Here is a 13,489-nt window from a genome sequence, read left to right as displayed (position 1 = left end):
TCATACCCCGCATCTTTTTCGACATTTCATGGGTGTCCATCTACAAGAGCAGTACTGCCCACGGCCATACCACCCTGAAAAGGCCCGATCTCGTCCGATCTAAGAAGCCAAGCATGGTTCGGCCTGGTTAGTACCTGATTGGGAGACCGCTTGGGAATACCAGGTGCTGTGAGCATCATACCCCGCATCTTTTTCGACATTTCATGGGTGTCCATCTGCTAGTGCAGTACCGCTCACGGCCATACCACCCTGAAAAGGCCCGATCTCGCCCGATCTCGGAAGCCAAGCATGGTTCGGCCTGTTTAGTACCTGATTGGGAGACCGCTTGGGAATACCAGGGGCTGTGTGCATCATACCCCGCATCTTTTTCGACATTTCATGGGTGTCCATCTGCTAGTGCAGTACCGCTCACGGCCATACCACCCTGAAAAGGCCCGATCTCGTCCGATCTCGGAAGCCAAGCAAGGTTCGGCCTGTTTAGTACCTGATTGGGAGACCGCTTGGGAATACCAGGTGCTGTGAGCATCATACCCCGCATCTTTTTCGACATTTCATGGGTGTCCATCTGCAAGAGAAGTACCGCTCACGGCCATACCACCCTGAAAAGGCCCGATCTCGTCCGATCTCGGAAGCCAAGCATGGTTTTGCCTGGTTAGTACCTGATTGGGAGACCACTTGGGAATACCAGGTGCTGTGAGCATCATACCCCTTATCTTTTTCGACATTTCATGGGTGTCCATCTGCAAGGGCAGTACCGCTCACGGCCATACCACCCTGAAAAGGCCCGATCTCGTCCGATCTAGGAAGCCAAGCATGGTTTGGCCTGGTTAGTACCTGATTGGGAGACCGCTTGGGAATACCAGGTGCTGTGAGCATCATACCCCGCATCTTTTTCGACATTTCATGGGTGTCCATCTGCTAGTACAGTACCGCTCACGGCCATACCACCCTGAAAAGGCCCGATCACGCCCGATCTCGGAAGCCAAGCATCGTTCGGCCTGTTTAGTACCTGATTGGGAGACCGCTTGGGAATACCAGGTGCTGTGTGCATCATACCCCGCATCTTTTTCGACATTTCATGGGTGTCCATCTGCTAGTGCAGTACCGCTCACGGCCATACCACCCTGAAAAGGCCCGATCTCGTCCGATCTCGGAAGCCAAGCATGGTTCGGCCTGTTTAGTACCTGATTGGGAGACCGCTTGGGAATACCAGGTGCTGTGAGCATCATACCCCGCATCTTTTTCGATATTTCATGGGTGTCTGTTGGGTTTGTTCTGTTTTACTATTATAATAGTTATATTAATTCATTTCTTTATTAAATCATTCTCTTTCTTTTCTCTGTATTAATTCATTACTTTGTTAAATCATTCTCTTTCTGTTTTTCAAAAGTGTTGAGGTCACACCAAGTCATCTTTAACCTGGACAGCCTGTTCCAGGATGGTTATACAAACAATCCACCCAATCTGGGTCCTTGAGATTTGGTGGGCCCTTGGTGACGAGGACAGGGCTATTCGGACAATAACAAGAATATTGTTATCGTTATGTAACCGTACACTTCGGGTTTTTCTGTATGTAACGATTATATGATTATGATTATATTATATGATTCTTAGGTCAAGGAGGTTGTATAATTACTCTAATCTACATGTTGTTAGGTCTAGTCCCTGTTTTTGTTATTAGTAAAATACTTTGATTGTTATTGTAGTCCCAGATGTTGTTTTTACTCATACGTGATGGAATGATCAACAACTCTGTAACTTGTGACCATAAGAATGGGACGAAAACGTCTATTCGAGGAGACGTTCGGAAGTTGTAAGGTGACACTTGCTGTAACGCTCCCCTCCGGAGGCTTTTATCTGTTGTATCCATTTCTATTTAATTAAATGTCAATAATTGAATAAGATGTCTTCCTGCAGTTATTGATAATTACGGACGAAGGTAATTATTAATGAACCTGACATTTTGGTCCTTCTGAGCCATGGAGGTCAATATACCGGAGCGAGAACCCAGGCGCTGCTGTTCGACATCTGGTAAGTGACCGTGCGCACGGCGTCTTCAAAACCCTTGGTGGGCCGGAGTTTTTCGACGGGGGCGCCTGGATTCTCGGCGGTTGAAGACTTTTCCTGCTGGAGGGAGACATCTGATGGATCTCGGGTAAGTCCACATTAATGTCTGCATGTTGTGACGGTGTTTCCAAATGCGTTAAAGGGACATTGTATGTGAGGTCCATTGTGGGCTGGTTTCGCGTCCTGGGTGACGGCGACAAAACCCTGTGTTTATACTAGTCAATGGCAGGTACGGTGGGGCACTTTGCTGGAAAGTGTCCTGTGTCTCAGGGGTAGGCACGAATGTATTGTACTGGAGGTACAATGGTGGGGCTGGGAAGTGTCCTGTGTCTAAAGGGTAGGCACGAATATGTTGTAAATGTTGTATGGTGTTTGTGTGGTTTCTGCAGTAAAATTAAGATAAGCCTAGGAAATACAGTCGAAGGAGTGATAATAATAAAAATAGAGTGATAATAATAAAAATAGATATAATAAAGTTAACTGTGTGAGGCACACGAACTCACTACAAAAAAGTAAAATATGGGAAACACGTGTTGTAAGGCGGGTTTGGATGACGATCCAAAAAATACGTCTAACTTGTAAGGATTGGAAAAAATTGGTAAGACAAAGCGCTTTAAAAATATTACACAGCTATATTTATGGATAAATAAATATGGGTTTGCTGGCCAGCTTAAAATGCATAAAATGCAGGATAATATATACACTAATGGAGGTAATATACATATATAAATAATATGTGAGTGGATAAAAGTGTAACAGCTTGTTCCACAGACACTAATGGAGGTAATATACATATATAAATAATATGTGAGTGGATAAAAGTGTAACAGCTTGTTCCACAGACACTAATGGCGAAATAAGGCCGGGGAGAAGTTAAAAAATACTATTTTGGGAAAATAGTGGGGGCTCCCTCGGATAACGGGGATATATTTAAGACCGTGGCGGCGGGAAAGTACTGTTTGGTAAGGAAAAAATAGCGGGGCCTCCTCGGCTGACGGGGAAAATATTTACCGAGATAGGTGACGGGCGCGTAGGAAGTTTAACAAAAATAAAGGGAGCTAGAAAATTAATGGGGACACTGGTATTTGATTTGGTTAATCCGGGTATGACGTTTTGTGATTACAATAAATTGGGTTTTTTTGTGATGCTTGGGCTTGTATAACAACAATTAGAATGGTTATTTCCAAGTGCTGGTGGTGCTTTGTTAATATAACCTATATGTACTGTCAATTTACAGCAATGTGATGGCTTATTGCAGCTTGGTTTTTGATCCCGTCCGCTAACGGGAAGATGGTGTTTAAAAAGACAAAAGAATATATACAAAATGATCATTTAAATGTTTAGCAGGGAATGTCACCTGTGTTTTTATTATGCTCTAGACTTGCAAAAAAATGTGTCGACTGCGGGGGAAGCGTTTCTGGTGCAGCGGCTGCTGATTAGATGGGAGTGAAACATGTGGGCCGCGGGGCAGACGATTTAACTGTGTTGGGCTTTCGGGAGCGTTCGGACCGTGTAAACGACTAAAATTTTGTGATCCTTTCCGTGAAGACATTATAATAATAATAATTGGCCTTGGGGGTGCTGAAGCAAACTTGAGGGCAGAAAATGGGTTTTTGCCATATTGTTGTGCTTGCAGCATACATATTCTGGATATATGGGGTCTTGGAAAAATATTGTGATGTAGTTGAATATCGGAAGAGGGGTTAATTTGACGTTTTAATGGTTGTCTTCTCTAAAAAGCGTTGTATTTGGGCACAGGGAAAAAGCTGGTTTGTAAACATAAGATAACAATGCTGTTTTCGCAGCAAGAGTGGAGGTCATAGTTAACGGCTAATTGCGTTTTCTGTTTGGACTTTTCAGAATAAGAACAATACATGGGCTGCAAGAAATGCAAGGTTATGCGAATGCTTTCGCATTGATATTTTGGGTTTTAAAATGAAATGTATTAAGAGGATAGAAAATCTGTTCAGTAAAAGGTTGATTTGGTAAAAAGCTTTGGATTTGGGAAATAGACCAAAATAGTCATTTTTGAGCAATTGTGGATTTCAAAGGGCTCTTAGTAAAAGGAAACTAGCTTTTGGAGGATAAAATAATATTAATACTATTTCAGAATTTTTTGATTGTTCAAAATACTTTAATCCAGGAGGTTGGCCAGGATGACAAAATTTACAATATTATGGTATATTGGTGACGATAAGGTTTTTAAAACATTAAAGTTGTAATTAGGAATTGTCTAACAAAAGGTTGATTTCTCTAATTTAATTGTTGAAGATTTTTGTTTTGGTAACAGGCTATGGGAAAAGACTTTTGTCTTAAGTAAACATCATATGAGGTGATTTACAAAGTATATAGTAGGTATTGAATTATTTGGCTGTTAACGACATCAGATGGGAAATTTACAATAAAATAGTGGCATGATAAAATTCATGGCATTCATCCAAATAATTAGGTGAATTGTAAATAAAATAATTGGTTTAGGATGAGCATATTTTCCCTAAGAATGGAGTAACATGGAATGTTTTTCAAAGTGCACTTGAAAGAACATTGTCTGTTGTCCTGGCGGGAGGAAATATGCTTTGTCACAGGTCATATTGATGACTTTAAGGATATTACAGATTGGATAAGCATTGGTCAATTGATACAACCAAATAACATTGCTTTTTACTGCTTTAAGGGCATGCAAATTGGTGAGAACTTTAGAAATTCATATCATTGCAACGATGGGGTTAATACGCCTGAATGTTACAGTGATAACGAGGGGCAATAACAAGCTTAGATAAGGGAGGGAAAGGAGAAATTCTCCAAATTCCAGAATCTGGCTTAGAAACAGGTTATGTTAGTCGTTTTGGGTTTTTGACAGGATCTGGTGGTACATGAATTCTGGGAAATTTTGGGAAATTGGGGACCCCATATCTAAAACAAGTTTGAGACAAATGTGTAAATAGGCTCTATTTGGCGCTGGATGCACAAATTCTAGAGGGGCCTTTCATGTTTGGAAACAAGTGACGCTTTAGGTAGATGGGTTGTCTATGAACAAAATGGGATGGGGGAAATTCGCTTACAAATTCGGCGTGTTATCTTGGTTCATAGAATTTGGAGTCAAGGCGACGTAATAAAGGCCATAGGCGTCATGTTGTATAAAATAGGCGTGGATGAATTAGTTTTACAAATGGGGGAGATTATCTTATCACCTGAAACAAGTAGAAACAAAATTGGATGGCCGCATTAAAAGGTGATTGGCATGCTATTAGAGGAAATTGGGATTTTCCAAAAAACCTGATAGGGGGCCATTAGGTCATGGCGGCTGTGAAAAATAAAAACCTTAGATGTGAAACTATTGCCACCTCAATTCGGGGAACAAACAGGTAAACTGATAGCATTAAAAAGGATATAACTTTGTGTGAAACTTGAAGGTAATTTTTTACAAACGGTTAAAATGCTAGAGTGGGGGTGTGTATATTAAAGGATCTACTAATGAATGCGGGGTGGATCCAGACCTTCCGGAATGTGGGGTATTCATGGCGTCCTCAAGAATTTGTGGATTTTCTCCGGGTACTCCAGTTTACTCCCACAAAATGAAATTATGGATGCTAGACTGGTTGAACACACTAAATTCTTCTTTTTATGAGTGTGAGCGTGAATGATAGTTTGTCTTTTTGTGTTTTTTGATTGGCAGACCACCGAGACATAATCTATCAATAAAAGATCAATAAAGAAAATAATTTGGGCTTGAGTCAAGGGAAGACCTATGTCTCGACAAGGGGGAGGTGGCCTTGCTACAACGGCACTACAAGGTTTAGGTTTTAAATCTATATGCATACCCACATATCCATTTCAAAAAATACATATAGATTTTATTTTATTTTATTAGATCATATGGATATCATTCCACGATATGGAATTTCAGAAACTATTTATAGTGATAATGGCTCCCATTTTGTTAATATAATAGTTGTCTACCATCCACAATTGGCGGACCTTATATGAAGTCCTGTTTGGTAGACCTTACAAATTGTTATTATTCACTACACAATGACAATTGGATGATGAGGCGAATCTATCAGAAAAAAAAAAAAAAACGCACACACCAAATTTAGACTATCAGAGGGAGATTTTGCTTGTCAACAGGAAACGGACGAAGCGACGGTGATTCTTGAAGACTGGATGCTGATAAGCAGCATAAAAGAAGAAACATCGGAGCAACGCAAAGTCGGAGGGTCCTTGTTACTGAAAGGGGACACGGATGCACCTTTCCCACAGTAAGAAGGTTGTCTAAATTGAAACGTTTCAAGAGGAAAACTCCCTAAACAAAGACAAAAAGTCATGTTGAAAACAATTATTGCTTTTGGGGCAATGAGATTAATGATGATTGTGATTCTATTCCTTTCCACAGTAGGGTTGTTTTCTCCAGTTGGAGAAAAAGGCGGAGGCGTTTCAATTGAGGATACACCTTCTTACGGGAGGGTAAACCGAGAAACATACACATTTACATTTAATTAACATTACCTACTAAATCAAATTTCCAAATTGAAAATATATATTTGGACTCGGCGACGTCCCGGGTGCCGTACAAGGTGTCAATCTATGGTGGGAAATATGTGTGGTACATTAACAGCAAAAAAATTGAAGATTGGGAAAAGCCTTGTTGCAGAAATTGGTCAAGATTGGAAAGCTTGGACTGACATATTAACCTGTGAAATTTATTTCTGAAACAGGGATTTCCCAAACGGGGGATAATTGGGCGCTGTTAATGGAGTGTAAAGAGGACAAGCACTAGGTGGAGCTACTTTGGTAAAAGGGTGGTCTCAATTGAAACATTGAGGGGACGGGTAAAATAAACTTTCTGACTTAATAAAATACGGGAAACACCAATATTAATTGAAAAGATTATTGCTCAGCAAGCAATACCATAAAACTATAGGGAACTCTTTTATATTGGGTTTGACGTCTCCATATAGTTTCAATTGAGACTAAACCATCTTACAAAAGATTAGGATAACCTACCAGACAAGGGAAAAAACGATGGGGTCTAACAACTCCCTCAATCACCATTCTTTTGGGGAAAAGTGTTTTTACAAATGAAAAAACGTGTCCTACTTGGCAAGAAAGAAAAAAAAATATATTGAAACAGTGTTTATCCTGTTACGCAGTAAATAGGAAGTCAATTTTTCCACTGTTTAATCATTTTACCTGCTTAAACCTTACAGGGCATGGTCTGAAGCTAGGGGCGATAAATGAGACGTGGTGTACCGGCGTTCTAAAACAAACTACACCCCTGATACCACGTTCTGGCCTATGGTGGCGGGGTGGTAGATAAATTATACGACTCCTGCCGAAACGCGGCAGGACTAGGTACTTTGGTCTCACTGCTCTTACCGATGTCTGTTTTTCCATCCACAGTGGAGGAGATACAATTGGCGGCTCATAATTCGGCTGAAGGGTCGACCCTCCCGACATCGTCGAGAGGCATGGAGGGAAGGAGATCCAACATACATTGATGCGATTGGCATCCCCTGGGGCGTACCAGATGAGTATAAGCTGGCTAATCAGATCGCAGCAGGTTGGGAGTCTATCTTCCTTCTAATCACCCCAAACAAAAATGTGGATAGAATAAATTACTTACATTACAATGTTCAAAACTTGGAAATTATACTGAACAGGGATTTGTGGCCATGAAGGAACAACTGGCAGCTACCAGTCTGATGGCGTTCCAGAATCGCATAGCGGTGGATATGATCCTTGAAACAGGGGGCGTGTGTGCAATGTTTGGAAAACAATGTTGCACCTTCATACCGAACAACGCGTCACCCAGTGGATCTCTCACCAGGGCCATTACTGGCCTGCAAACACTGAACCGCAATATGCAAGAGCACTCTGGAGTAGATACGTCCGCATTGTCAGATTGGTGGGATAAGACCTTTGGAAAATCTAAAGATTTGGCTACATCCTTCGTGGTTACTATAGGCACAATTACCGCTATCCTAACATTGTGTGGGTGATGTAGTATCCCCTGTTTGCGCTCCTTGCTAAGCCGACTTATAACTACTGCAATTGCCCCTACAAATTCTAAAGTACATGAGTTGTATCTTATGGGACGGTTTGGGGAAAGCAGTGAGGTCCAGGAGTACGGTAAATCCGAGGACCAATTGGACGAATATAATTATGTTTTTTCTCTTTCAGACCAGCCATGGGAGTAAGGAGTAGGCGGGAAAAATCACAGTCACCCGACATTACCATTTAGTGATTACTAAGAAATGACTAATAACATACATATTATAAAAACGGGGGAATGTTGGGTTTGTTCTGTTTTACTATTATAATAGTTATATTAATTCATTTCTTTATTAAATCATTCTCTTTCTTTTCTCTGTATTAATTCACTACTTTGTTAAATCATTCTCTTTCTGTTTTTCAAAAGTGTTGAGGTCACACCAAGTCATCTTTAACCTGGACAGCCTGTTCCAGGATGGTTATACAAACAATCCACCCAATCTGGGTCCTTGAGATTTGGTGGGCCCTTGGTGACGAGGACAGGGCTATTCGGACAATAACAAGAATATTGTGATCGTTATGTAACCGTACACTTCGGGTTTTTCTGTATGTAACGATTATATGATTATGATTATATTATATGATTCTTAGGTCAAGGAGGTTGTATAATTACTCTAATCTACATGTAGTTAGGTCTAGTCCCTGTTTTTGTTATTAGTAAAATACTTTGATTGTTATTGTAGTCCCAGATGTTGTTTTTACTCATACGTGATGGAATGATCAACAACTCTGTAACTTGTGACCATAAGAATGGGACGAAAACGTCTATTCGAGGAGACGTTCGGAAGTTGTAAGGTGACACTTGCTGTAACGCTCCCCTCCGGAGGCTTTTATCTGTTGTATCCATTTCTATTTAATTAAATGTCAATAATTGAATAAGATGTCTTCCTGCAGTTATTGATAATTACGGACGAAGGTAATTATTAAAGAACCTGACAGTGTTCATCTGCAAGAGCAGTACCGCTCACGGCCATACCACCCTGATAAGGCCCGATCTCGCCCGATCTCGTCCGACCTCGGCAGCCAAGCATGGTTCGGCCTGGTTAGTACCTGATTGGGAGACCGCTTGGGAATACCAGGTGCTGTGAGCATCATACCCCGCATTTTTTTCGACATTTCATGGGTGTCCATCTGCAAGAGCAGTACCGCTCACGGCCATACCACCCTGAAAAGGCCCGATCTCGCCCGATCTCGTCCGAACTCGGCAGCCAAGCATGGTTCGGCCTGGTTAGTACCTGATTGGGAGACCGCTTGAGAATACCAGGTCCTGTGAGCATCATACCCCGCATCTTTTTCGACATTTCATGGGTGTCCATCTGCAAGAGCAGTACCGCTCACGGCCATACCGCCCTGATAAGGCCCGATCTCGCCCGATCTCGTCCGATCTCGGCAGCCAAGCATGGTTCGGCCTGTTTAGTACCTGATTGGGAGACCGCTTGGGAATACCAGGTGCTGTGAGCATCATACCCCGCATCTTTTTCGACATTTCATGGGTGTCCATCTGCTAGTGCAGTACCGCTCACGGCCATACCACCCTGAAAAGGCCCGATCTCGTCCGATCTCGGAAGCCAAGCATGGTTCAGCCTGGTTAGTACCTGATTGGGAGACCGCTTGGAAATACCTGGTGCTGTGAGCATCATACCCCGCATCTTTTTCGACATTTCATAAGTGTCCATCTGCTAGTGCAGTACCGCTCACGGCCATACCACCCTGAAAAGGCCCGATCTCGTCGGATCTCGGCAGCCAAGCATCGTTCGGCCTGTTTAGTACCTGATTGGGAGACCGCTTGGGAATACCAGGTGCTGTGATCTTTTTCGACATTTCATGGGTGTCCGTCTGCAAGAGCGGTACCGCTCACGGCCATACCGATCTCGCCCGATCTCGGAAGCCAAGCATGGTTCAGCCTGGTTAGTACCTGATTGGGAGACCGCTTGGAAATACCAGGTGCTGTGAGCATCATACCCTGCATCTTTTTCGACATTTCATGGGTGTCCATCTGCAAGAGCAGTACCGCTCACGGCCATACCACCCTGAAAAGGCCCGATCTCGTCCGATCTCGGCAGCCAAGCATGGTTCGGCCTGTTTAGTACCTGATTGGGAGACCGCTTGGGAATACCAGGTGCTGTGAGCATCATACCCCGCATCTTTTTCGACATTTCATGGGTGTCCATCTGCAAAAGCAGTACCGCTCACGGCCATACCACCCTGAAAAAGCCCGATCTCGTCCGATCTCGGAAGCCAAGCATGGTTCGGCCTGGTTAGTACCTGATTGGGAGACCGCTTGGGAATACCAGGTGCTGTGAGCATCATACCCCGCATCTTTTTCGACATTTCATGGGTGTCCATCTGCAAAAGCGGTACCGCTTACGGCCATACCACCCTGAAAAGGCCCGATCTCGTCCGATCTTGGAAGCCAAGCATGGTTTGCCCTGTTTAGTACCTGATTGGGAGACCGCTTGGGAATACCAGGTGCTGTGAGCATCATACCCCGCATCTTTTTCGACATTTCATGGGTGTCCATCTACAAGAGCAGTACTGCCCACGGCCATACCACCCTGAAAAGGCCCGATCTCGCCCGATCTCGGAAGCCAAGCGTGGATCGGCCTGGTTAGTACCTGATTGGGAGACCGCTTGGGAATACCAGGTGCTGTGTGCATCATACCCCGCATCTTTTTCGACATTTCATGGGTGTCCATCTGCTAGTGCAGTACCGCTCACGGCTATACCACCCTGAAAAGGCCCGATCTCGTCCGATCTCGGAAGCCAAGCATGGTTCGGCCTGGTTAGTACCTGATTGGGAGACCGCTTGGGAATACCAGGTGCTGTGAGCATCATACCCTGCATCTTTTTCGACATTTCATGGGTGTCCATCTGCAAGAGCAGTACTGCTCATGGCCATACCACCCTGAAAAGGCCCGATCTCGTTCGATCTGGGAAGCCAAGCATGGTTCGGCCTGGTTAGTACCTGGTTGGGAGACCGCTTGGGAATCCCAGGTGCTGTGAGCATCATACCCCGCATCTTTTTCGACATTTCATGGGTGTCCATCTGCAAGAGCAGTATCGCTCACGGCCATACCACCCTGAAAAGGCCCGATCTCGCCTGATCTCGGAAGCCAAGCATGGTTCGGCCTGGTTAGTACCTGATTGGGAGACCGCTTGGGAATACCAGGTGCTGTGAGCATCATACCCCGCATCTTTTTCGACATTTCATGGGTGTCTATCTGCAAGAGCAGTACTGCTCACGGCCGTACCACCCTGAAAAGGCCCGATCTCGTCCGATCTCGGAAGCCAAGCATGGTTCGGCCTGGTTAGTACCTGATTGGGAGACCGCTTGGGAATACCAGGTGCTGTGAGCATCATACCCCGCATCTTTTTCGACATTTCATGGGTGTCCATCTGCTAGTGCAGTACCGCTCACGGCCATACCACCCTGAAAAGGCCCGATCTCGTCCGATCTCGGAAGCCAAGCATGGTTCGGCCTGTTTAGTACCTGATTGGGAGACCGCTTGGGAATACCAGGTGCTGTGAGCATCATACCCCGCATCTTTTTCGACATTTCATGGGTGTCCATCTGCAAGAGCGGTACCGCTTACGGCCATACCACCCTGAAAAGGCCCGATCTCGTCCGATCTTGGAAGCCAAGCATGGTTCGGCCTGTTTAGTACCTGATTGGGAGACCGCTTGGGAATACCAGGTGCTGTGAGCATCATACCCCGCATCTTTTTCGACATTTCATGGGTGTCCATCTGCAAGAGCAGTACCGCTCACGGCCATACCACCCTGGAAAGGCCCAATCTCGTCCGATCTCCTCCGATCTCGGAAGCCAAGCATGGTTCGGCCTGTTTAGTACCTGATTGGGAGACCGCTTGGGAATACCAGGTGCTGTGAGCATCATACCCCGCATCTTTTTCGACATTTCATGGGTGTCCATCTGCAAAAGCAGTACCGCTCACGGCCATACCACCCTGAAAAGGCCCAATCTCGTCCGATCTCGGAAGCCAAGCATTGTTCGGCCTGTTTAGTACCTGATTGGGAGACCGCTTGGGAATACCAGGTGCTGTGAGCATCAGACCCCGCATCTTTTTCGACATTTCATGGGTGTCCATCTGCAAGAGCAGTACCGCTCACGGCCATACCACCCTGATAAGGCCCGATCTCGCCCGATCTCGCCCGATCTCGTCCGATCTCGGCAGCCAAGCATGGTTTGGCCTGGTTAGTACCTGATTGGGAGACCGCTTGGGAATACCAGGTGCTGTGAGCATCATACCCCGCATCTTTTTCGACATTTCATGGGTGTCCATCTGCTAGTGCAGTACCGCTCACGGCCATACCACCCTGAAAAGGCCCGATCTCGTCCGATCTCGGAAGCCAAGCAGGGTTCCGCCTGTTTAGTACCTGATTGGGAGACCGCTTGGGAATACCAGGTGCTGTGAGCATCTTGCCCCGCATCTTTTTCGACATTTCATGGGTGTCCATCTGCAAGAGTAGTACCGCTCACGGCCATACCACCCTGAAAAGGCCCAATCTCCTCCGATTTCGGAAGGCAAGCATGGTTCGGCCTGGTAAGTACCTGATTGGGAGACCACTTGGGAATACCAGGTGCTGTGAGCATCATTCCCCGCATCTTTTTCGACATTTCATGGGTGTCCATCTGCAAAAGCAGTACCGCTCACGGCCATACCACCCTGAAAAGGCCCGATCTCGCCCGATCTAGGAAGCCAAGCATGGTTCGGCCTGGTTAGTACCTGATTGGGAGACCGCTTGGGAATACCAGGTGCTGTGAGCATCATACCCCGCATCTTTTTCGACATTTCATGGGTGTCCATCTGCTAGTGCAGTACCGCTCACGGCCATACCACCCTGAAAAGGCCCGATCTCGTCCGATCTCGTCCGATCTCGGAAGCCAAACATGGATCGGCCTGGTTAGTACCTAATTGGGAGACCGCTTGGGAATACCAGGTGCTGTGAGCATCATACCCCGCATCTTTTTCGACATTTCATGGGTGTCCATCTGCTAGTGCAGTACCGCTCACGGCCATACCACCCTGAAAAGGCCCGATCTCGTCCGATCTCGTCCGATCTAGGAAGCCAAGCATTGTTCGACCTGGTTAGTACCTGATTGGGAGACCGCTTGGGAATACCAGGTGCTGTGAGCATCATACCCCGCATCTTTTTCGACATTTCATGGGTGTCCATCTGCTAGTGCAGTACCGCTCACAGCCATACCACCCTGAAAAGGCCCGATCTCGTCCGATCTCGTCCGATCTCGGCAGCCAAGCATGGTTCGGCCTGGTTAGTACCTGATTGGGAGACCGCTTGGGAATACCACGTGCTGTGAGCATCATACCCCGCATCTTTTTCGACATTTCAT

General features: G+C 45.2%; 30 pseudogenes; all 30 read left to right on the top strand.

The window, feature by feature from the left end:
* The first annotated feature begins 56 nt into the window (after positions 1-56).
* On the top strand, positions 57-175 carry LOC144184897 (5S ribosomal RNA; annotated as a pseudogene).
* Positions 176-231: 56 nt separating this feature from the next.
* On the top strand, positions 232-350 carry LOC144183767 (5S ribosomal RNA; annotated as a pseudogene).
* A 56-nt stretch (positions 351-406) lies between these two features.
* On the top strand, positions 407-525 carry LOC144187378 (5S ribosomal RNA; annotated as a pseudogene).
* Positions 526-581: 56 nt separating this feature from the next.
* LOC144189097 (5S ribosomal RNA) lies at positions 582-700 on the top strand (annotated as a pseudogene).
* Positions 701-756: 56 nt separating this feature from the next.
* LOC144189666 (5S ribosomal RNA) lies at positions 757-875 on the top strand (annotated as a pseudogene).
* A 56-nt stretch (positions 876-931) lies between these two features.
* On the top strand, positions 932-1,050 carry LOC144185336 (5S ribosomal RNA; annotated as a pseudogene).
* Positions 1,051-1,106: 56 nt separating this feature from the next.
* On the top strand, positions 1,107-1,225 carry LOC144187626 (5S ribosomal RNA; annotated as a pseudogene).
* A 7,855-nt stretch (positions 1,226-9,080) lies between these two features.
* Positions 9,081-9,209, top strand: LOC144183621 (5S ribosomal RNA; annotated as a pseudogene).
* Positions 9,210-9,265: 56 nt separating this feature from the next.
* On the top strand, positions 9,266-9,394 carry LOC144186042 (5S ribosomal RNA; annotated as a pseudogene).
* A 56-nt stretch (positions 9,395-9,450) lies between these two features.
* On the top strand, positions 9,451-9,579 carry LOC144184519 (5S ribosomal RNA; annotated as a pseudogene).
* Positions 9,580-9,635: 56 nt separating this feature from the next.
* On the top strand, positions 9,636-9,754 carry LOC144191820 (5S ribosomal RNA; annotated as a pseudogene).
* Positions 9,755-9,810: 56 nt separating this feature from the next.
* LOC144184143 (5S ribosomal RNA) lies at positions 9,811-9,929 on the top strand (annotated as a pseudogene).
* A 201-nt stretch (positions 9,930-10,130) lies between these two features.
* LOC144188813 (5S ribosomal RNA) lies at positions 10,131-10,249 on the top strand (annotated as a pseudogene).
* Positions 10,250-10,305: 56 nt separating this feature from the next.
* On the top strand, positions 10,306-10,424 carry LOC144188251 (5S ribosomal RNA; annotated as a pseudogene).
* A 56-nt stretch (positions 10,425-10,480) lies between these two features.
* On the top strand, positions 10,481-10,599 carry LOC144182727 (5S ribosomal RNA; annotated as a pseudogene).
* A 56-nt stretch (positions 10,600-10,655) lies between these two features.
* LOC144182249 (5S ribosomal RNA) lies at positions 10,656-10,774 on the top strand (annotated as a pseudogene).
* A 56-nt stretch (positions 10,775-10,830) lies between these two features.
* Positions 10,831-10,949, top strand: LOC144187257 (5S ribosomal RNA; annotated as a pseudogene).
* Positions 10,950-11,005: 56 nt separating this feature from the next.
* LOC144191891 (5S ribosomal RNA) lies at positions 11,006-11,124 on the top strand (annotated as a pseudogene).
* Positions 11,125-11,180: 56 nt separating this feature from the next.
* LOC144189180 (5S ribosomal RNA) lies at positions 11,181-11,299 on the top strand (annotated as a pseudogene).
* Positions 11,300-11,355: 56 nt separating this feature from the next.
* Positions 11,356-11,474, top strand: LOC144188036 (5S ribosomal RNA; annotated as a pseudogene).
* A 56-nt stretch (positions 11,475-11,530) lies between these two features.
* Positions 11,531-11,649, top strand: LOC144187625 (5S ribosomal RNA; annotated as a pseudogene).
* Positions 11,650-11,705: 56 nt separating this feature from the next.
* On the top strand, positions 11,706-11,824 carry LOC144190747 (5S ribosomal RNA; annotated as a pseudogene).
* A 56-nt stretch (positions 11,825-11,880) lies between these two features.
* On the top strand, positions 11,881-12,009 carry LOC144185465 (5S ribosomal RNA; annotated as a pseudogene).
* Positions 12,010-12,065: 56 nt separating this feature from the next.
* Positions 12,066-12,184, top strand: LOC144183608 (5S ribosomal RNA; annotated as a pseudogene).
* A 56-nt stretch (positions 12,185-12,240) lies between these two features.
* LOC144184842 (5S ribosomal RNA) lies at positions 12,241-12,379 on the top strand (annotated as a pseudogene).
* A 56-nt stretch (positions 12,380-12,435) lies between these two features.
* LOC144189363 (5S ribosomal RNA) lies at positions 12,436-12,554 on the top strand (annotated as a pseudogene).
* A 56-nt stretch (positions 12,555-12,610) lies between these two features.
* LOC144184856 (5S ribosomal RNA) lies at positions 12,611-12,729 on the top strand (annotated as a pseudogene).
* A 56-nt stretch (positions 12,730-12,785) lies between these two features.
* On the top strand, positions 12,786-12,904 carry LOC144182337 (5S ribosomal RNA; annotated as a pseudogene).
* Positions 12,905-12,960: 56 nt separating this feature from the next.
* On the top strand, positions 12,961-13,089 carry LOC144184646 (5S ribosomal RNA; annotated as a pseudogene).
* A 241-nt stretch (positions 13,090-13,330) lies between these two features.
* On the top strand, positions 13,331-13,459 carry LOC144186253 (5S ribosomal RNA; annotated as a pseudogene).
* Positions 13,460-13,489: the final 30 nt, after the last annotated feature.

This window comes from Stigmatopora nigra, unplaced genomic scaffold (genome assembly GCF_051989575.1).
Source record: "Stigmatopora nigra isolate UIUO_SnigA unplaced genomic scaffold, RoL_Snig_1.1 HiC_scaffold_24, whole genome shotgun sequence".
In the NCBI taxonomy this organism is placed as follows: Eukaryota; Metazoa; Chordata; class Actinopteri; order Syngnathiformes; family Syngnathidae; genus Stigmatopora; species Stigmatopora nigra.
The sequence above is the reverse complement of the archived record's forward strand: the minus strand, read 5'-3'. Positions and strand labels throughout refer to the sequence as shown.